The sequence below is a fragment of the Mus caroli genome, chromosome 13 (assembly GCF_900094665.2).
Source record: "Mus caroli chromosome 13, CAROLI_EIJ_v1.1, whole genome shotgun sequence".
Classification (NCBI taxonomy): domain Eukaryota; kingdom Metazoa; phylum Chordata; class Mammalia; order Rodentia; family Muridae; genus Mus; species Mus caroli.
In genome coordinates, this window is record NC_034582.1 from 34,455,118 (window position 1) to 34,478,606 (window position 23,489).

General features: G+C 40.8%; 1 pseudogene across 1 annotated transcript; it reads left to right on the top strand.

Moving 5' to 3' along the window:
• The first annotated feature begins 3,008 nt into the window (after positions 1 to 3,008).
• LOC110308168 lies at positions 3,009 to 4,183 on the top strand (annotated as a pseudogene). The gene has a single exon (XR_003838587.1). The product of XR_003838587.1 is annotated as an actin-related protein 2/3 complex subunit 2 pseudogene (transcript).
• Positions 4,184 to 23,489: the final 19,306 nt, after the last annotated feature.

The window sequence follows — 23,489 nt, forward strand, 5'->3', positions numbered from 1 at the left end:
AAAACCAAAACCAAAACCAAAACCAAAACCAAAACCAAAACCAAAACCAAAACCAAAACCAAAACCAAAACCAAAACCAAAACCAAAACAAAAACAAAAACAAAAACAAAAAAACAAAGAACAAGCATACAAACAACCCCAAACCACTTACTTGAGGCCATTCTATTATTTAATTGACTCATCAGTGTGTGCATGTGCACATGTTTGTGTTTAGGTCAATATTAGGAATCATTCTTAATTGATTCATCCACTTTATCTTTTGAGACAATCTCACATTGAACATAGAACTCACTAATTTGGCTAGTGCCCCTGACTAGTCATCTCTCAGATAATCCTATCTGTCTCCTTGGTGCTAGGATTACAGGCATATACAACCATGACTGGTGTTGAAATGAGGCTAAGGAATAGACTTGAGGCCTCATGCTTCCCACACGTGTTTTAGTTAGGACTGTGGGTCATCTTTCATAGAGTAGATGTTTTCATGCTTCAAGTCGGTGAACAATCTCATGTTGTGAGCTATTATCTACCTACAATACTCTCCAAAATGATATTTCTGTGGCCTCATTGAACTCAAAGATCAATCTATATCTTATTCATGCCTGAAAAAATAATCCTTTTAGATTCTACAAACGTTTTAAAGCAATGGCAGCAACTAAGTTTCCTAGATCTTATGTTTATGATGCACATACAAGTGATCCATGCCCATCTACCACCAACATTCTTTTCTAACCTAGAAGGAATTAAACTTTTCAAGACACCGACTTTCTGAGAAATAATTGGTTAAATTTGATATTTTGTTAAATTTTCTCAATTGGGTGTAATCAACATTGGTTACTCTCTATGATACCCAGTCCTACTGACCAGTTAGTTTCTTTGTTCAATGATACTTTCATTTAAATTTTCACAGCTGTTGATTTACTTTCTTTTGTATTACAAACAAGAGACAATATCCAAATATTTCAGATGATATTCAAGAAAACATCTTAATTCTAATATCTCAGCCTCTGTTTAGCCTCAGTATATAATGGTGTGAGGTGGGCCTGTGGCTTTTTGCCTCCTATACATCATCACATTAAAAAAAAATAAGATGACTTCCAAAAATATGAATGAGAAAAGCAACTTAAATTAATATTGTATAACATGTAGTAAAAGAGGATAGTAAGGTAACACTGCTTAACAATTCTATAAACACCTTTCTTAACTATTGTGATTGCTTTCTTGATAAGATACCACAAGAATAACTAATTCCCTAAACCAAGACAATGGATATCTCTTACCTTATTATAGGCGATGTTGGGCTGGCTGGTCTATGCTTGAGATTGAAAAGTTTAGTTCCTCAGGTTAGAATTGCTGATCTTGGTGAACAGTAGGATAAAAACAAATGCTATGTTTATGCATTTAAGAATCTGTGTGTACATGCTGTGTGTATGTGTGTACTACCTCTATTAAGCATTTTTATAACTTTGTATTTCAAAATTCTATTTGAAAAATCCCATATTGAGATACTTTGCTGTTATTTCTATTGGGCTATCATGAAAGAGGTTTAAATTCTTTTTACTGTAGGAAATGATGGTGAGAGTTCACTAGGACCAGTTAGTACCTTTGTTTCTTAGAAAGTATCCCAACCATATGAGGAGATGAGCATTGGTTTCCCTTTAGAAGTCTGGAGACTGATTCACCTCGAGGATCTTACTGACTGTGGAGTTCTACCCACTTCCTACTGGGCTCCCACTTGAGTATAGATCTTAAATCCTATTGTGCTTTCCTCATTGAACAAATGCTATAACCTTCCTGATGAATGATTGACTGACCCTCTCTAGGCAATGGCAGAGGAACTGTGGATTTGAAGATTAGCTGTGATGGTGGATAACAGAGAAGCAAATTGTTGGCAAGGAAAGGGTAGGGTCAAGAGATTTGGTACTGCCAAGCCTCCTGAGAGATGAGAACCAAGTAATGGAGAGGGTCCCAGTTGCAGATTTAATGAGAATAAGACAAAGTCTGAAGTGAATGCCCCAAATGAGCACTGTGATGATAATCATAAGGTTCATTCCCATGAGGGCCCAAGAATTTTTGGCATGCTTTTATTTGAAAGCTGTGATCTTTCTTAACATTTGGCTTGGACACATCAACTGTGGAAGCAATACTGTGTTCAGACCTAAAGATCTGGGTGACCTCTGTTTCTTGTCTTCAGGCTATCATCTAAAACCCACTTCCCATGTTGAGAAGAGGCCCTAGGACTCTTGTCCAGAGTGTCATTTGGGGTTCTAGGTGACAGCCAATATAAATGCCAGGTATATGTGTGAATGAGACTGCATGTGATTTCCAGTCACTATCTTGTCCGCTGACTTTTGGCACCCTGCATACCATCTTAAAGTCCCCTATGTTTAAAGATTAGTGCTCAGGGAGGCACTACTGATATTTTGTAGCGTGTTTATAAGGTGGGATCTCCTGAGAGGTCTTTGGGTGTTTAAGGACATACCCTTGATATTATTTGGATTAGATTAAAGAGTTTCTCTTTTCTCTCGGTCTCAGTGTCTGTCTATTTCTGTCTCTTTGTCTATGTCTCAGTCTCGAGTTCTCAGTGTCTCTGTGTCTCTTTCTGTCTCTGTCTCCCTCTCCCGCCTTCCCCTCTCTCTTTTACACTTTTTAGCCATAAAACAAGTGGCTTTACTAGCACGTGCTCCCACCATGGCTGCCTTGCTGGAACCACAAGAGCAACCAGGAAAAAACACCCATGGACTGAAACTTATGAACCATAAGATCCAAACGGAACGTTTCTAGTTTTAGGTTGATCTTCTCAGGCATTTTTGCAGAGGGATAAAAAGTTAACTAAGGCACGTGTAGTGTTCACTCTTTCAGTTAGACATCCAGATGCTGTGGAAGATGCAAGTATCTCTTGAAATACCCTTCTGGAACTGTAACTCACACGATTCAAGAATATAGTGTAGGAAGTGGCCGGCTGGAGCTGGGGGCTGGGCGGGGACCGGGATCGTCAAGTAAGGCGGTGGCGGAGGCGGTGGCGGAGGCGGCGGCGGCTCGGCAGGCGGGTTGAAGCTTCGGGGGGCCAGCCGCCGCCATGATCCTGCTGGAGGTGAACAACCGCATCATCGAGGAGACGCTCGCGCTCAAGTTCGAGAACGCGGCCTCCGGAAACAAACCAGAAGCTGTAGAAGTAACATTTGCAGATTTTGATGGCGTCCTTTATCATATTTCAAATCCTAATGGAGACAAAACAAAAGTGATGGTCAGTATTTCTTTGAAATTCTACAAGGAACTTCAGGCACATGGAGCTGATGAGTTATTAAAGAGAGTATATGGGAGTTTCTTGGTAAATCCAGAACCAGGATATAATGTTTCTTTGCTATATGACCTGGAAAATCTACCTGCATCCAAGGATTCTATTGTGCATCAGGCTGGCATGTTGAAGAGAAATTGTTTTGCCTCTGTGTTTGAGAAATACTTCCAATTCCAAGAAGAGGGCAAAGAAGGAGAGAACAGAGCAGTTATCCATTATAGGGATGATGAGACCATGTATGTGGAATCTAAGAAAGACAGAGTCACAGTAGTCTTCAGCACGGTTTTTAAAGATGACGACGATGTGGTCATCGGGAAGGTGTTCATGCAGGAGTTCAAAGAAGGACGAAGAGCCAGCCACACAGCCCCCCAGGTCCTTTTCAGCCACAGGGAACCTCCTCTAGAGCTGAAAGACACAGATGCTGCTGTGGGTGACAACATTGGCTACATCACCTTTGTGCTGTTCCCTCACCACACCAATGCCACTGCTCGAGACAACACCATCAACCTGATCCACACGTTCCGGGACTATCTGCATTACCACATTAAGTGCTCTAAGGCCTATATTCATACACGAATGCGAGCAAAAACATCCGACTTCCTTAAGGTGCTCAACCGTGCACGCCCAGATGCCGAGAAAAAAGAAATGAAAACAATCACGGGGAAGACTTTTTCATCCCGCTAACTCTTGGGAACTGAGGAGGAAGCGCTGTTGACCGAAGGCTGGACTGCTTGCTACTGGATAATCGTAGCCCTTCATGTTGCACCTTCTCCAGGTTCTTGAGGGATTCTCCATTTGGGTTCCATTTTGTACGAGTTTGGCAAATAACCTGCAGAAACAAGCTGTGCTTGCAAGGACTTGATAGTTCCTAAGAATTAAAAAAAAAAATCCACTTGATCAACTTAATTCCCTTTTATTTTTCCTCCCTCACTCCCCTTCCTTTTCCAAGCTGTTTGCTTTGCAATATGTTACTGGTAATGAGTTGCAGGTAATGCAATCTTAACTTGTTTTCTTCTAAGTATTTGAGTTCAAAACTCCTGTATCTAAAGAAATACCGTTGGGGTCATTAATAAAGAAAATCTTTCTATCTTAAAAAAAAAAAAGAATATAGTGTATTGTAGATAGTAGATAGCAGAGTGTAGTGCTTATGTGTCTCTTGCTCTCTTTTTGTGTGTCTGTGTGTCTGTGCATATAAAAGTAACTAGAAAAACATTATCAGGCTCAAATATATCACTACACTATGGGATAGGACCAGTCTCTCTTAAGTGATATTTATCATATGAGTGGGTATAGAGAAAAAAAAAGTGGCTTGAGGTTTTGGACAAAGGCAAATTCCCCTTGGATCACAAAACAACTCTCTAAAAATCACCGTGTGATTTATTTTCCTCCTTAGCAAACAAAGATGGAAATGCTTTGCTAGTGTGGGTGGCTTTCTTTGATATTAGCCTCTGAGTTTCCCTGTTTGGATCGCATGCTTTGCCTTTCTAAACATGTTCGATAAGGGGAAATTTCCAATCAGGGGACTGCAGCTTGTGGCTGAGGTTTCTAGATAGCTTTGCTGGCCAGCTTTGAACTCCTTTATTATTGCAAAGTTGAAAGAAAGTGCTCAGGTTCTTACCAGTAAGGTCTTCTGCCAAATTTACCTTGTAGATTTCTAAATCACTTACATATTTTAAAGGATTAAAATTAAAGATCAGATTAAAAACTTTCCTCTTAGCTTCAAAGCGAGAATCAAAACCCCCACAGAGCCTTAATGACGACCTTCTTGCTGTTTGGGAAAAGGATGGGGGAAAAATTGCTTGGAGTATTTTGTTAGCTCTTACCACTTTTCTTTCCAACTCATGTTGTTCTGAAGTAAACACGGGGCTGTTGAGATAAACTGTGCTGTTTACCTTGGCTCTACTCAAAACTACAGTGATATTTCAGAAACCGATTCTCAATACGTGTTCCTTTCTGAACTTGGCTCGGAACCCATTCCTAAGGAAGGTTGTTAATTTGACATGTTATGGCAGAATTAACTCTGTTGCCACAACAGTAACTTCTCTCTCATAAATTTCCCTCTCTTGAGATTTCAACACTTCAAAAGACGATACAGCATACCTTGTGCAAACCAGAAAATGATAAGGTTTCACTCAGGCCATTGAGCCAATGATTACCGCTGTACCCCAACATGTAATTACGGAGGCAGGACGAGGGAGCTTTTAACACCCTTGCTGGTGGTAGCCCCAAAATATGGGGAGAAATGTCAAGTTGGGGTTGAGGTTCAAAGTTAGGAGCAGGTTTCTAGCTCTGCAGCTGCTATAATTACACATCTCTACGTGGGAGCTATTTATCTTCTGCCAACCTTGGTAATTAATTTTGTCTTCAGTCAGGGGAAGGGGGGATTGATCTTCTCTTTATGAAGAAGTTTCTCACGCAAATGTGTTCCAGTGTTGAAATGTTGAATGGCTTTTCTCCTGTTTTGCAGGTATTTACTGGAATCTGAGCTCCTGATTCTTTGACTCCACGATGATTGCAAGTCAGAGCCAAGTTTATTGGTGATTTCCATTTTCTTCCTGGGATCAAAGTTTTTCTTTTTCTTTTCTTTTTTTCAAAGTATATACTGATTAGAGAGAACTCTTAAATTATCAGTGAGCCTATTTGCATGCAATGAAAGCAGAGCCACCCAGGAAGGTGGGTGCCAGCCTACTCCATCAAGGGGTACCGGTACCGTCTTACACAGGCTTCTGTTTACTTTTGAAATCTTAAAAACTTGACGCCTATCAGAGTTTTTCTGACCAAACACATCCTAGTAGGCTTGCAAATTTAAGTTACTCTTTTCCGACTTGTCACTGATCAGTTCAACAGTAATTTCCAGACAATGTGGGCCACGCTCTTTGACACTTTCTATATTGAAGTTCTTTACTTTGATTTCCTGTGATTGCCTTTGGATATAGTAGCTTCGCTCCCATCAGATTTCAGAGACTTAGTACCATGCTAATTTTTTTTATTTTTAAACTTACATGTATTATTGTGTAAATGCACACATGTGCATCACATATGTGCAAGTACCCATGGAGGCTAGGAGAAGGCAGAGATCCCCTGGAACTAGAGATACAGGATTCTGTGAGCATAAGTTTATAGGCACTGGGAATGGAACCTGAGGGTTCTGTTAGAGCTCTGACCCACTGAATCATCTCTCCAGCCTCTCTTTTTTTCTTTTTCAAAGAGGATATTTTCATAAGATATGAGAGAAATGTCAATGAACCAAATCAGAATCTTTAGTTTAGTTTTTACAGTGATTTACAGACAATAAGTAATTTTTATTTAATTATATTTTTGTGTCTTGAAAGCCTTTGAGCTGGACCCTCGTCTGTTTTGGTGATGTTACAACAGAGCACAGGCTTGGTAATTAGTAAATGATAAACAGTAAATATTTCTTCTTTGTATGGAGGCTGGGAAGTTTAGGATCACTGGGTGAACATACTTGATACTGGGTCAGAACTGCTTTCTAGTTCTTACATTGTGCCTTCTTGCTTTATCCTCAGGAATCAGAAGGGACAGATTCTTTGGGGCCTGTTTTACAAAATCACTGCTCTGGGTTATAACGGCTTTGCTTTTATATCCTGGTCACTTCCTAAAGTTCCCATAGAGCCTCACAATCAGTGAGACCTATGTATATACATTTGTAAGGGTTTGGGGAACATAAACATTTGAATTCCAGCAACTAAGGGTCTGGACTCAGTCAGAGAAGATGCACCTAACCCTCAAGTTATTTGAGGCCCCAGGGAGTGGGGAGATCTGGTGGCAGGGGTAGTAAGGGGATGGGGACATTTTGGAGTGGGATGGGAATAAAGTCTGGACTGTAAAAATGATTTAAAAATGAATAAATTAAAAAAAAAACTCCAGCAACTCATAAGGAATCACAATGGTTGAACAAAACTATAATATACTGGTGAGTTTATTGGAGGAAATTAGATAAACAGTATTTGTGAGAGACAAAATTGATTGAGTTTGAGGTTCAAAGGGAATATCAGGGATGGCTGGGGATTTAATGATATCAAGAAGGCAAAGTGAGCTGCCACTCAGTTTTAACATTGTCCCTTAAAAGTTCCAGTTAATTTTCACATCTCCTGTCTTTTCTAGAATTGTCTGTTTTGGCCTAGGAAGGGAAACTGTGCTCGCATGTGCATGGATTTTGTTCCAAGCTGAATATGAAGCCCCAGACATATTTCTCGTTAAAATGCTGGTCCTCGTGGAGGAGACATGAGAAGAGAGTCACTTAGAGTGCTCGAGGCTGCCTGGCTCACCAGTTACTCCTGTTTATAGATGAACATAATAGAGCTGAGCGAATGACTTGCTGAGGTCATCCAGCTACTTAGAGAGGCAGAGGCTAAGGGCTTCCAGAGTTTGGAGAACACAACCCAGTGTGTTCTACAAGGAACTGGTTTTCTAGTCTTTTTCTTCCAGAAGAAAGCTACAAAACCATCAGGCAGCACATTACAAAATATCCTTAAACCCTTCACGTTAAAGTATTCCTCAATTTAGTGCAAAGTCAAATAGTGTTTCATAATGGAGTCTAGCAGCTGAGGTTTAATTTCATGCGGTGTGCGTAACCGTGATTTAATTTTAGCAACAAACACACTGGTTAGCTCAAGAATGATCCAGATTTTATGTGTCCCAGAGCTGGAACGATTTCGAGACTTCTTTTAAAATAGTATTCCAAGTTACAAACAAAATGGAATATTAACTTCAATATTTATATCAGTTGAGAGTGGAAACATACTCTTCCAGCCCCATTAAAGTGAGTTAGCAGAACCTCCTAACTGCAACGCGACTTTCCCACCTGGTACACACCCTCAAAGCATCAGGAGTTGAGTACTTGAGCTTCATGTGGTGGCACTGTTTTGGGAAGTTCTGGAATTTTGGGGAGACGCGGTACAACTGGAGGAAGTAGATGAAGAGAGTTAGCCTGTGGGGGCTGTCTCTTGTTCTGTGTCTTCTTCCTGAATTGAGTATTTCTTTCCCATCATGTTCTGATAATCATGATGGCCTAAAAGCTTTAAAATTATGAGCTAAAAAAATCTCCTTCCTTTTTATGTTGTTTTTAGCAAGTATTTCATGAACATGGGGCAAAAGTCATACCCAGCCCAGCCCACAGTCTTACAAAAGCTTATGCCAGTGTTTTGAGGCTCAGGATTCCTAAGACTCGAGCTTCATTCGTTCTACCTTCTCATCTTCAGCAAAGTTAAGAACACGGTGTTTCCATAAAGGAGGCCATCCTTAGGCCACTGTAGAGTAGACTCTCTGAACCTTTTGTACCTATTTTATGCAATTTGCTTCTCATCGTTCACCAGATTAAATCTCTTAAGACTCTGATCTGGAGTTAGTACTGTAAAAGACATTGCATGAGTGCTCACTCAGCTTTCCCACCCACAGAAAAACTAAGAAAGCAAAACCTGGCAAAGGCTAAGATGTCAGTTTTAGAATTCAGTTATTGGAGGTTGAGCATTTCCCCATATCCTTTTACCATCAACCAGACCATCCAGATACTAGATAGCAGCTGTATACTTTTACAATTCCCTGGCCAATCTAAATGCTAGATACCCAGCTGCATCCTTTTATCAACACATGGACCACAATGATTATCACCCAGCTCTTGATTCTTGGTTAATGTGCAATGCCTTAGGTCAATAGAAGATTTATGAAAGTATCTAGAACTGTCTAGTCAAGCCATCAAATACATAGCTATAAATATATCTGATAATCATGAATCCCACTGCTCTGGAATATTCTTATAAATGGGCACTATGAGTTTAAAACTACTTTAAGTTTTTTTAGATGCTCAAGACATTTGCTTCAAAAGACTCTTGCTATGCATTATTTTAATATGCTAGACAACTCCCCTCGTACCACAAGTTAGTACAGTATCAACACAACAAATGGAATTAAGCTAAATTTAACAGAAAGCATAATGCATATTAAAAACTGTCTGCGAGCCAAAGTTAAGAACATTTATATATTTATTTGGTACTGACTTCATATGGTGAATCATAACACATCACAAGTCATTAATCTTGTCCATTTGTATTTATTTAACTAGAATATATAGCTTTGCTGTATCCAGTGTTTATGCAGGTTATGGTAGATGCTATTTTGTATATGTCTAAAATTGGTTTACATATCAGGATGATTTATTTGAATGAGATCAACACCCAAACTCATATGTGCTGTGGAGATCAGATCTTATTTTCTTTGTTGCCAAGTTGGCAAAACAAATCTGGTGAAATCATTTAGTCTCAGAATTTGCCTTATGAGTGATTTTCTCTGGGAAAAGAAGGGGAATTTCTACTAAATTGGGGACCGGGGTAACCAAGCATCTCTGGGAGGAACAAAGGAAAAGAACAGAGGGGCTAATTGTTTAATTAGTAAATGTCTGCTTGGTTAATGACATATTAATGAGTTTTTAAGACCGTCATATCATTTACCATAAAAGACCCATGTGCCTCTCCCTGGATGTACTGTATAATTAAGTAATGTGGCCCAGAGGAGTTCATCATTTAAAACCCTGTCATCTTTCTCAAGTTTGCAGATAGGAAAGCCAGCACAGAAGGCACCTGCCAGGTACGGTCGGGATGCACAGCATTCTGAACTAAATTGTCTCTCTGCAACGGTTGCACTGTCAGGTGTCTGCCTGGAAGCAGGGAATTTTTTTTTCCCTCGTTTGACAACTGAAGGCATTGCTAAGATCCCACCATTTGCCTGTCAGCTAGCTACTAGCAGGAGGGTATGACTTGGTGGGTGTGACTTTTAAAGGGTGTGAATTTGGAGGGTGCAAATTTGCAGACTGCAAGCCTAGAAGCTGCTTTAGACTACTGTAGACTACTTAAAAGACTTTGGCCGGGTCTATAACTGTGCTAAGCAATATGGCAGCAACTTACCACATGTAGCTCTTTAAATGAACTAGAGTTAAATACAATTAACGACCTAGGTTTTTACTTACACTAACCATGTGTAACATGGTTGGCCAGTAACCATCTTTTTGGCTGAGTGGACCAAAGTAAAGAGCTACCCTAACTCATGTTGTAGTCAATGGAGACAGCTCCTTACCTGCGCATTTCTGTATCTGCCCTGCAAAGGTCAAAGAGAGAGGACATCTGCTAAATCTTAGATCAACCCAGTCTTATCAGTAGAACCCATATCTATTTTTAATATAGGCCAGGGTTCACACCAGAGTGTTGGCAATTCTTTGTTCAGACTGAAGAGTGGACAGTCGCCTTACCACAAAGTACACAGTTTGAGGACAAATCACATTGCTATTTATGAAACAGAGGAAGTGCCGCCAGAATGGACACTGTGGACTTTGAAGCCCAGCTCCTTGCTTTCTCCACTTGGGTGCAGACTCACAGACCTGAACTAAACAGAGAAAGCTCACTTCACAGCCCTTGTGTGCATCAGTCCACTTCGTTTTGCACTGAGGTGAACTGTGGTCCCAAACCTTAAATGCTTTCACATTCCTGGATTCTCTGCCAGAGTAACTTCTCTAAGTGGATGATTTTAAAAATTCACTAATCATTTCTCTTTCATGAGCTCTAATCTAGGGCCTGGTGAGTCTTAATGTTTCCTGGGTCTTCCCTCTTCCCCATCTCCCTGGGCCCTCATGATGGCTGTTTTGCTTGTTAACTCAACACACATGGGAAAAGGGAACATTAGCTGAAAATGGCTTTCATCAGATTGGCCTGTGTGCATGTCTGAGGGACATCCTGTTTATTGATTGAGGTGGGAGGGGCAGTTAAATCACTTCCTGCAAGTTTCAGTTTCTCTTACTCGTGAATAGATGGTAGTGAGGGAATATTTCTCAGTCATTGACTAGGACTCGCCTCCTGGTGGGGTGGTTGTATTCTTCTCCACTTTGATGCAAGGCTTGGAGGTATCAAGTGTCCTTACCTTATGACTTGCATGTTGGCATTGCTACTTTATATTCATGAGAGGAACCTACTTCATGGTGCTATTTCCAGAGGTTGAGGCACATACCATCAAGGCCAAACCCAGGATGGAAGAGCTCAAGCTAGAAGCTGCATGAGAAATACACGTTAATTTTTGTGTGAAAATGAGATTTTGATCTTTGGTTTTCTGAAGTATCAGCTGTTAGAAATAGAATCTAATGGTTCCTTTCCAAAAGTGCCACAAACCAGCTTCGGTACAGCTACAAATAATTTCAAACCACTACAACTCTGTCCATGCCTGATAGTCTAGCTATACAACTAGACTAGAAATATAAGAGTAGAAATTTACTAGGAGTCAAGCTTGTCTGTAAGGTTATGAGCCTGCTAAACTTGAACATAAAGCATATGCAAAGTGGGGGATACAATTCCTTGTGTGGTTTTTGTTTTTGTTTTTTAAAAAACTAAATGGCACCAAAGAGTTCACTTCTGGATTACTCATATAATGAGTAAAGGAGAGAGTTCTGAGTTCAAGGTCCTAAAGATTGTTCTCTACCTCAATTAGCATACCATCTCTTCTAGAATGATGACCAACTTTGCAAGGTCAGAAACAAACCCCTTCACTTTTTGCCCCTCTGAGTCTCCAGTGCTCTTATTATGAAGTGAGCACCACTTCTTCTCACATCAGCCAAAATCTTTGAATTCTAAGTACAGCCTTGTTGGTTGTCTTATAGCAGCTCCATCTAGCTATTCAGTTTGAACTGATATGGTGGTCTGGTCTTGTTAGACATAGTCATTTATTGATATGTGACATCTGGAGTCAGAAGAATAGAAGAGTTTGTCCCCTCTGCCCTGGCTGAGAAGCTGGTCTAGTAGATCATGCCTCAAATACATAATAAATAATAAATAATAAATGGGTGGTAGGATGACAAGTGATAGTCATGGAGAATACCATAAATACGCTGTTGCTTCTCTTTTCAAAAATAGTGGTGGTTGGAATGTTTCCATTCTTCTTATGGTTATCCTTGACCAATTGTTTGACTGGGCAAATAAAGAGTGACCACAGGTGATCTGCTAGGTGTTCTTTCTGGATAAAAGTCCTAAACCCATCAACTTGCCCATTTCATTCCTCTTGACATTGACTGACCACTTTCTAGGAGGCAGGTGATCCTGCTATAAGAGCCAAATCCACATGGCCTGAAATGGAATACACATTTGCCATCATAACTCACCAAAGATTATTTTATTGTACTACAGCTAGTCTAGCCTGACTCTACAATTCTCCATCTGCAAGATGATTGAAGTCTAGTAAAATATACCAGCCAGACCCATGACAACAAGAGAATAGCACCAAACAAAAGATGCAAAAGCAACTTGGTATGAAGCCTGCAAAGAGGAGAACATTTTTTGTGACCAATGATGGATCTCAAAAGATGCTATCAAGGATGAATAGCACAACTGTCCAGATAGGAAAGGGTCTGATGGACAGATGCTTTGGATAAAAATGAAAGGGTAATGGAGATGAGACCCTCAGAGAAGTTTCAGAAATGGAATGTGGAGAGACTAGCTAGCAGATGGCCCTGCTGACAGAGGATCACTTCAAGGAAGACCCTTATGCTGCAGGACAGTAAAAGCCAACCGGCAGAGACAAGACACATGGATGTAAATGGCAGAAGATCAAGGGCCTAAAGATTTGACAGGATTTGACAAGTGTTATCTAGAAAGAGGAAGTCATTGAGGTTTTCTTTACAAACCAAGTGTCAGATAAAAGCAATGCTTTCTAGTTGTGGTGCCACACAACTGTAATCCCCAAATTTAGGACATGAGAGCAGCAAGATAATCTTAAACTAGTGAAGCTAGCCTGGCTACATAAGATTTTGTCTCAATAATCTAAAAATGTCAAAGTGAAGTTGGGTACAGGAAGAGGAGGAGGAAAGGAGAAAAAGAAGAACAAGGAAGAAATTACTACAGAACAGCCTATGTCATGAACAAGGATGCCAAAAGGTATTTCTAAATTCTAGAACTTTCCATCTTGATGATCTGAAGTAAGAGTTGGGAGTTAATAAATAGATAGATTGATAGATAGATAGATAGATAGATAGATAGATAGATAGATAGATAGGAACTGCATATCTCATTGTCACCAAGCTCTAAGCTTTGCTTACAGGCTTGTGTGTAATCCTAGAAAAATGGCCACCAAGTCACTCAGAGCTTCCCATTCCTTATCAGCAACAGGGTGGTAACATCAAATATATTTTCTAGCCATCTGGAGGGGTGGAGATGACAGTTCTTAATTCTAGCAACTGCCTAGCATATTTATATAGAATACCAGTGAATAAATGGTCTTCTCTCACTATCTTACAAATACAGATTCCACACGCTTATCTTACTTGGAGTCTGTTTCCTTTCTGTAGCAAATGAATTCCACAAGGAAGGCCTGTTTATTGGTCAACTTCTGCACCTCTGATAGCAATCACAAGGTTTGCCTTGTGATTCCTAGTAGCTTCCTATTAGTGTTTCTTGACTATGTGACAGAACATGTACAAGTACAGCTGGGAGAGCTGTTTATACCTTCACAGGTGGGCTTGTGTTTCCTTCAATGTAAAACAAAGAGAAGACACTGAACTTCTTGGCAACACTGTGTGGGTAACACTACTTGGCAAGTCAAATGCCAAATGATGCTACGTGTTATAATTTAGGGAGTGTCAAGAAACCCCCTAGCAGTTCAGGATAATCAACTACCATAATGAAGAGGAATATAAAGTACGAAATCAGAAGCTAGACAGGTAAGGTATTCGAGTAAATATAAAGTGACATGGTAGATTTTGTTTTTGATCTTTGGTACTTTCGTTTCTTCCTTCTGATGACATAAACACTTAGTTTCATCAATAGAACACCAATAACTCTGAGAGAAGCTCTGATACTTTTAAACAAATAATCGTACTAGTTAAAACTCTTCTTAGTAATTAACCCAGTGTCTTCAGAAAAAAATGGCAGCCATTTGGGTGATTTGTCTTAACCACCATATTTCTTATCATTGTGACAGACTACTTGACATCAACAGCTTAGAGGATAAAAGACTCACTTTGGTTCACTGATGTAGAGGCTTAGGCTATGCTCACTTAGTCATGCTCTTGAGAATAGCATCATGATAGCAGGAATACATGGCAGAGAGAAACACAGAGAGAAAAGGAACCGGTCAGTTTCTCCTTTCTACCTTTTATTGTGTGGCATCCAGTCTTTTATGGTATCACTTGGCTTTGGGGGAAGGTCTTCTTCAGTTGGCTCTGTTAATAATCTCCTAAATTATTCTAAATCCAGGAGCGCTGGCAAAGATGCATGGTCATACTTATGTTACAGCAAAGCTTATGTTGGGATTGGATACAATCGGGATCTGATCCAGCTCTTCAGAGGTGGCCATCATTCAGTTACTCTCCTTCTCCCTGCCTGGTTCTCCTCATGGTCTGACTTCAGTCTTGCACTTCCTCATGGTATCAGCTGCAGAATAAGCCTTAGCTGCAGTTAAGTCTACAGCAAAGAGGTACAGGGGCTTCAAGGCTTAAAGTCCCTTCACTAGCTTGAGTTGCTTGCCATTGATCTCTCTCTAGGCAAGATTCAGCTGCGATGGGTTCATCCCTTTGTAGCAGATGGATGTGCCAGGCAAAGGGCAGTGGCATGTGCAGGTAGCTCATGGATTCAGAGGGTTTAGTCTATGGTTTGAAAGTTCTTGTTTAATCAGCCACATCAAGGCAGAAACATCATAGGGGAAGGAGATGGCAAAGGACAGAGACTTCATGGTGGCCAGGAAGCACATGGGGTAGGAGGACCAGTACCTGCCCTGGTTCTCAGTGCACTACTCTCTCCAGCTAGGCTATACTTCCTCTTGTTCAACATCCCCCAAATGTCATCAAACTAAACATTCATTGGTGGGTGAACCCAGCACTCGGGACCCAGCCCTTCCCCCAAACCCTATGTGTGAATACTGCCGTCACTTCAAGGCTTCCAACACACAGCTTTCCTGAGGCGTTTCATATCTAATCCATCCAGGTGAGCGATCTGTAACAAGCAACTTCTTGTCTTCGGGAATCCTCTCAAGCTGATGGAATGGCTCAGTGGGTAAAGGCCCTTGCCACCAAGAACAACAACTTGAGTTTGATCCCTCAAATCTACATGGTGGGGGGTGAGGACTGATTTCTCAGTTCTCTAGCCACCATGTGCACCCCATGTGGTGGCACCCCACTGCCACTAATAAAGTAAATAATCACAGACATTTATTTCAAAATAATGTTTGCAGTTTGTATTTCTTATCAATGCATTAGAAACCAATTATTAATTGGTACATGAAGTGACAACCCATATAGCCCATTCATACTCACTTTGTCAGAGTTTTTTTTTTTTGATACATGTTAAAATATGGGTATTCAGAATTGTCAAGTACCATCTAACTGAAATCCTACCACCCAAGAGACAAAGGCAAGTGTAACATTCTAAATCCCTACATATAAGACTCTGTCTCAACAAACAAACAAATTCATAAGCACATCATTTAGGGTTATTACTTCATGAGAATTTAAATTGATATTTTTTCTCAAAGGCAATAACTTCAATGATGGTGATGGCTATGATGATGATGGTGATGATGATGATAGAGGTGATAGGTAATATCCAGATAGCAGAGCTGAAAGCCTATCTGTTTGAGGATTTCTCGGAATGTGGGCTTTTTATTTTCTCTTGGAAAAGGAAATTAGGAAGTTGAACAAAAATATGTAAGAAACTAATGGAAAGAATCAAGCACCCTTATAGGTCGGCCATTCAAGAGATAATGACACTTCTCAATTTGAGCAGAGTAATTTCTTTTCCTTGTCTCTTCTTTCTGTGGTACAAAAATCACAAAAAGGAAGTTTTAGCAATATCCCAATCTGTAAAAATCAAACATAATTCCATCAGAAGTGGTGATTGTCCCTTCTAAGAGCCAATGCAGCAGCTTCTGGTGGTCACACAAAGGGAGAATGTTTTGCAGAGCTTGTCTTTCAAGCCATTTCTAGCCTTCCCAGTCACTGTGGGCTTCCAAGTGGTCCTGCTGATTAGAGCTTTGGGTGAAATCTGTGTGGGATGATAACCTGCCTACCTTGGCTTTCTGCCACTTTAAGCCCTTTTGGTCGGCTTTCTAGGGGCAGTCTTCATGCCAGTACATTGCCTGCCTTCAGAAGCCAAGTTTCCCCTCCAAATGTGTGTTTCGGCCAATCATCAGAAGGTACGTAGCATGCTTTGGCAATGTTAGAATCCGAATGTGCTTTTTGAGGCTGCAAATTTTCATAACACTATCTCATACTGCATGCTGTGCTTTTGTGGTTATAATTTCCAATGCTTTGGTGAATACTTAATAAATATGTCATCACAAATCTTAATATGGCATCAAGGTGGCATACTCCATGTTTTCCAAGGTATAATATTTCCGTATGTCCTTCAAGATTAGAAAGTGGAGTAGAAAAATTCTAGTGTAAAACATGTTGAAGAATGCTTGAAAATTCGTAATTCACATCTGCATATCAAAGCCTTAAAATATCATCCAGCATCTCCCAGATATCTTTTGCCAGCAGAACCTTCACGATCTGTGATAACACTTAACATTCATCAATCAGAGAGAAGTAACTCTTGAAAGTTGGTCCCTGACTTTCATATTTGTACTGTGATATTCTCACTCATACGTTTCACACGCACACAAATGCATAGCACACAACTAGTTTGTTGAAAAATAATACAGCAAGTAAAAGTAGGGAAATAAACAGTCCGATTAGTGAGTGATGAAAAGCCAAGCAGTGAGCTGCATTTGCATTTCATGGGTCACAGCTGGCCACATCTGGCTCTACACGAAGGTTGGTAGACCTAGTGATGCTCAAGGCTATATCTGTGTTAGATGCAGACACATTCTGACTTACCTTCAGTGATCCTGTGAAATTTCTGAGGAAGAAATACCTATTGAGTCTGCCCACTCCTCAACCCAAGTTTAGGATGGTGGTTAAATCTTCTTTTGGTCTTTGCTTCTGATTATGAAGATCTCCCCACCCTTTTTAGAACACTATGGATTTCTGAGCCACATCAGTGATACTTGTTTAATCTTTGATGATCAATAAAAGTTTGGGGGGATGTTTGTTTGTTTTCTGGATGTATTTTTGAAAGTAACAGGTTGTAGTTCCCAGAGTTTTAAAATATTTTTTTGAGATTATAATATAATTACATTATTTCTCCCTCTCCAAACCTTTCCGCTTTCCAAACCTTCCCAATATAGTTCCCCCATCGCTTTTCTCTAAATTCATGACCTCTCTAATTGCTGATATATGTAATATAAATACATATATTCATAAATACATAAATAAAGCCTTCTCATTCTGTATAATGTCAACGCATGTATGTTTTCATGACTGGTCATTTGGTATTGGATGATCACCTGGTGTGATCTTTCCTGACAAAGACTCTGCCTAGGCAAGGATGATGTCAGCAGAGAAGTAAGCAGGGGTGGGGGAAACAGGAGGCCTCACCACTAGATACAGTTCCTAGCCTTCTAAAAGCCCTCTTAGGACTCGCGTCTATCCCATGTGAATAGACGAAACCCCTCCTGAGACAAATCACCAAGCATTTGCGGATCTATTGAAAAGATGATCGGCATCTGTTCCAGGTGAGCTACAAAGCAGACACAATCAGATACACAGGGCACCTGCACATTTAGAGCCAGCCACAGGCTTTATATTTAGTAGTTAGCAAGGGGTGGTGAAATGGGCACTGTTAGTGGAATTGAAGTAATTGTGCTCAGATGAACAGGTAATAATTTGTCTTCATCCCTTCCTTTATGCATTCAGTTGATGTTTTGGGGGAACTCCTGTATATAAACTCCCAACACTGAAGTTGACCTGTCATTTGCATCTGGAAAACAGAGTTCCCCTGGACCAGCTTCGGGTGAATCACAGGCACTGCACACGTTACACCTTTCCTGCCCTCTATCTAGTCCCATGAGGATGCTGTGGTCACTTAAATGGGTCATTCATTAGCTTTCCCTTTCTTCCTCAGCCCTGCCCATGTTCTCTATCTTATGTGAAAGTGGGCTAGCAGTAGTTTTTAAATACAACTATTATTTATTTACTCATTCATTCATTCATTCATTCATCTATTCACTCACTTTACATCCCAATCATGCTCTCCACACCCTGTCCCTCTTTTCCTCCCAGCTCCACCTTTACAAATCCCTCTGTGCACGCCCCTCTCCTCTTCTTCTCAGTGAAGGGGATGCTCCCCTTGGGTACCACCCCACCCTGAGACATCTGCTCACAGTAGGCCTAGCTGCATTCTCCCCCACAGAGGCCTAACTAGGTAGTCTAGTTACAGGAAAGGAATCCAATGGCAGGCAATTGAGTCAGAGACAGAGAGCCCCCTGCTCCAATTTTAGGGAACCCACATAAAGACAAACTGAACATCTGCTAAAAGTGTGTAGGGGGCCTAGGTCTGGCCCCTGGAATACAACTTAACCTCTAAATGCTGTTAACTCTCTACTTATAGAGAGAGTATGTGAGAAGCCCCTATGTTTTTCTGTCATCTCATTTCTGTGAGGGCATTATAGGGCCACTGTAAGAAACTACTTGTGCCTGGGGGCTTTCGGGACGGAAGTTTATCCCTTTGAAGATGAGAACTCCAGATTAAAGCATTAGCTAGCAGGGTTGGTTTCTTCGGAGGTCTCTCCACAGCTAGAAGACAAGCTCCTCACTGCTGCTTCACACGTGACTAAGCCCTCTCTTCACTCACTGGTCCTTAGGTCGCTGTGTGTGTCTGACCCTTTTCTTTAAAGGACACTAGACAGATTGGGTTAGGCATCCTCACGCAGCCTCGTCTCGCCATCACTACCCTTATAGGTCATATTTGGAGGGTAATGTGATAGTTCATTGATGATGGCTTCTTTTCTTCCTTCTGTGCAACAGGTATGGCCACACCCATGTTCTGTTGGTCCATCAACGCCTTTCCTTCCCATGCTTTGTTCCCTCTACCTCCTTTATGCATCAGGGTTTTCCTTTCCCACAGACTTAGTTCATTGAATGAGCACTGATGAGATTTCCAGACCTATTTAACAGAAATCCTTTCCGGTCTTTCCTTGCCTCCTGGCATCCACTGACATGTCCAGTTCTAGCCCCGCCCTTGGTGAAGGTGTGTTCAATGACTGACATTTTGCTGACCATCCCCGAGTTTAATCGTTTGGACAAAATACAGTGAGAGGAGCATGGCACTTGCTCAGTTACAGAAGCAGGTTTGTGAAGATGTTTGTTCTCAACATGGTAAACCTAAAATATAAAAGACCAGCCAAGAGCAGAATTAGTGATCACATGACAAGTGTCTCCTTGGAATGTGGCATATGTTAAAGTAGGAAACTTTAACGTGATTTTTAAACACATACTGTGTGTGTGTGTGTGTGTGAGAGAGAGAGAGAGAGATAGAGATAGAGAGAGAGACACAGAGAGAGAGACAGAGAGAGAGACAGACAGAGAGAGAGAGAGAGACAGAGACAGACAGAGACAGAGACAGACAGAGACATAGCGTGTATGTGGAGGTTAGAGAATAACCCGAGTCACTGGCCTGAAACTTTCGCTTGAAGCCTCAACAATTATTTTCTTAGATTTACTAGGAAAAAAAGCTTGATTAACGGTATCTTTTTAAATTACTTCACAGTTTCTTTGAGTCTCTTTTCTGTTTTTACCACTCCTAAAGAAAAGTAACATCTATTATGGAAATATTCTGGCAATTTGCTAACTGGGTTGAGGATTTTCATAACAATTTTTGACTCAGTTTCTGAGGACTTTGAACAGATCTTGCTTTGAAGAGAAGTATCATTTTGATAAACAGTACCTTCAAGACCAAAGAGTATTCCCATCAAACTTTCATATATTTTGAGTTGTTTGATTGTTATCTTCTGAAGCTACACATGCCAGATACATATATACCCTAATTTGGCTCTATTCAAAAGTGATGGAAACTTTAGGTGAGGCCCAGTAGATGATTCTTAGGTCTCTGTTAGTGGCATCCTTGAGAGGTATCAAGGACCCTAATCCTTCCATCTTTCCCTCCTTTGGTCCCTGTGAGCAGACATGCAGTGTCTGCTCCTTCCTGCAGTGATGCCCCATTTGACAAAGGCTCAAAGCAATGGCGTCAAGTCGCCACCAGGATGGCGAGCCCAAATAAAACCTTACTGTTCATAAGTGAATTATCTCAGATAACTTTTTATGGTGTCAAAAACTGATTCATGTCAGCCATACTAGAAAAATGTTTAAGAAATTACTACCCATCTTTCCTCTCATAGATGTTAAACAGCATCTAGTTGAGAAATTTTTATCTAGTCAATAAAGATTCATTCTGACAAGACTTCCTTTGACAGGCTACTCTACCAGTCATTGTTTGATTTTTTTTCTGCTTGAAAATTTAAATAAAACTAATTTCTATATAGTCATAAATTCCAGTTCACTATATACTATCCTTTGTTGCAAATCAAAACAAAGATGATGAACTGAAGCAGTTGAAAGGAGAGTAGTCCCTTGCTTGGTTGTCCCTCAAAGCTGATACTTGTCTATGTTCTTTTCAGTGATTCTCAAGTGATATTTTTGAAAACAGCACCACTCACATACATTAGACACCGCCCATTTGCTTAGGTTTTACACTACTTAGGAAGTCCATCCATTTGTTTCCTCTGTCATTCAACCATTGCTTCTCAAGACCTTGCTCTGTCAGGCAACTTGCCTTACATATTACCTATGTGATGCCTTATGGAATACACTTATATATGCCATTTATTTTCATCCAAGGGTCTCCAAAGAAAACCCTTTACAAATCCAGTAAGGAGCTTTCCACTTGAAAAAGTGCCAGACATTTAACCTGACTAAAAATGTATCACTATAGTGCTTGCCTTCTGGCATAAAGCAGGGACTTTGTATAAACATATCATGAAAACAGATAAAACAAGAGTGGAGAGCCCAGAAGGGTAAAGTTGTCTTTTAGATCCTGCTACCGTGACGACCGAACACTGCCAGAGGACAAAGCAGTCTGAACTAGGCTTCAAGTCAGCACACATTTATTGAACTCCAGTTCTGCATCAGGCACTGCGATGGTTACTTTTGGGGGTTCAATGATAAGTGAGGCATAGCTCCTGCCCTGGAGGAATTGGTCAGAGGAGACAGAGACTCACAGGGCTGGCACACAAGGCAGGGTGAATTATGAATTATCAAAGAAAGATACAAGAAAAGTGCTTAGGGGGATTGAGGGAGAGAGTGGCTAAGTTTTATTGTAACTATCAGAGAAGGCTACATGCAAAGGATGGGGCTTAGAGTATTCCTGTAGGTTTGGGTATGAACCTGAGAGGGAAACACAAGGGTCCGGAAAGAGAGAAAACAGCCCATGAGAACAATCATGCAGAAACTTTCAGTGCATGTAGCATGCAGACATTTGGTCAATAAAAAGGATTCACCAGTAATTCTTTTCACTGAAGACTGAGTGTTCTCACCCCATAGGGTTCATGGATGGAAGTCCTCATCTCTAGTGTGTCTGGAAGTAGGGCCTTTGGGAGATAGTGAATTTGAATAGGGCTGGGAGGGTGAAGGCCTCATAATGAGACTGGTATTCTTTCATGGAAATGAAGATAGCAGAATTCTTTCTCCCTGATGTGTCAAGATACGTCAGGGAAGAATAATTTATAGGTAAGGAACTGGGTTCCTGTATATTTCCTGTGGACATATGAGGAAACCTCTCTTCACACCAGGGACACCAAGGAAATGCATGTCCTCAGCTCTAGTGAGATGAACTAATAAGTTTATTGGGCTTTCTACAGGATCGTGGTGGATCCAGACACAGCATCACTGAACAGTCCACTCCAGATGGATGAGCACCTGTGGAATCTGAACCACTGGAGCTCCCTACGCTAATTGCAGGCAGCTTCACCAAAGTGTCTCCACTCGGTCAGACGTTTCATTACTGCCAATGTAACAGGAAGATCAGGAATCTCTCAGCTCTCGTGTGATTTCTAGCAGCCTCCAAGAGGGAATGCTTCAATTTGTGCAAAATAGATCCCTATTGTTGCAGCAGCTGGTCTGTGATATTTGTTAAAGCAGCCTGCGGGAAGATTCTATGTTCTCGAGGGCATAGGAACAATGTTGGTTTAGTGTGGGAAGCCATGGCCTGAAGTTCACAAAGGAACATTTGATAGATTTAGCTGAATACACCTTACATTTTAGAGCACAAGACTCCGATGATGAGAGCTGGATTTTACACGAAAGCCTCTTTCCTGTCACCCGGTTTCTGTGGATCCAGAAAATACATGCAAGCGGCCAAGGGAGGGAAGCACTTAAACATTCCTACATGGCTGCAACACCCATGAAAACATGGCAATTACCAGCATAGCATGACATGCATAGAGGTACACAGAGTGGCACCTACATGTCAGTGGCAATCAACATCTTTCTAATTGTTTCTAAGACCCACTCAATAGAAGGAAACTCATGGTTGATACTAGAAACTTATCTCAGGGCTAGTGAGGTCATGGACCTAAGAAAGAATCTACTACCAATTTATTAGACGATCATAACTCCATATTACATTCGAAACCTTCATATCAACTGAAAAGTATAGCTACTACATCCCAGCAAAGAAGTTTCTCTTTACAGTACATGGAGACTATCACTGGACACAATTCAGATATTAGCAGATTATGAGAACCCCAGCTACAGTGGATATATCTACATTACATCTCATGCATCTGTAGTGCAGGGAACAGATCAGAAAAGGGGGTAGGGAGATTGTCAGGGCCAGAATACCGGGAAGCCCGATGTGAAACAGACTCTTCTAGAGGTGGACAAACAAGACTGGAACAGTGGTGAGACCCATAGACATATTAACATGGAAGAAAATTTCCCGGGGTCCTACCAATAGGCAAAGGACTACAGGCAACTAAAAACTACTGAGAGAGGGACAGTCAACCTCTCCCCAGGATGGGACTTTATTTGTTGTCCAATCCATAGTGGTCAGCCTAAACCCACATGCATACCACCAACAAAAATGTACACATACATGTAACAATAACCAAAGAAAAATAAGCTATCAACTTGAAAGTAGGGGCTGGGGATGGGAGGGGTTTGATAGAGGAAAGGGGGAGGGAAGTGATGTAATTATATATTTTAAAATAAAATATATCCATAAATACATCTATTAAACAAAGAAATGGATGCAGAACCCATTCTTCATCTTCTTCA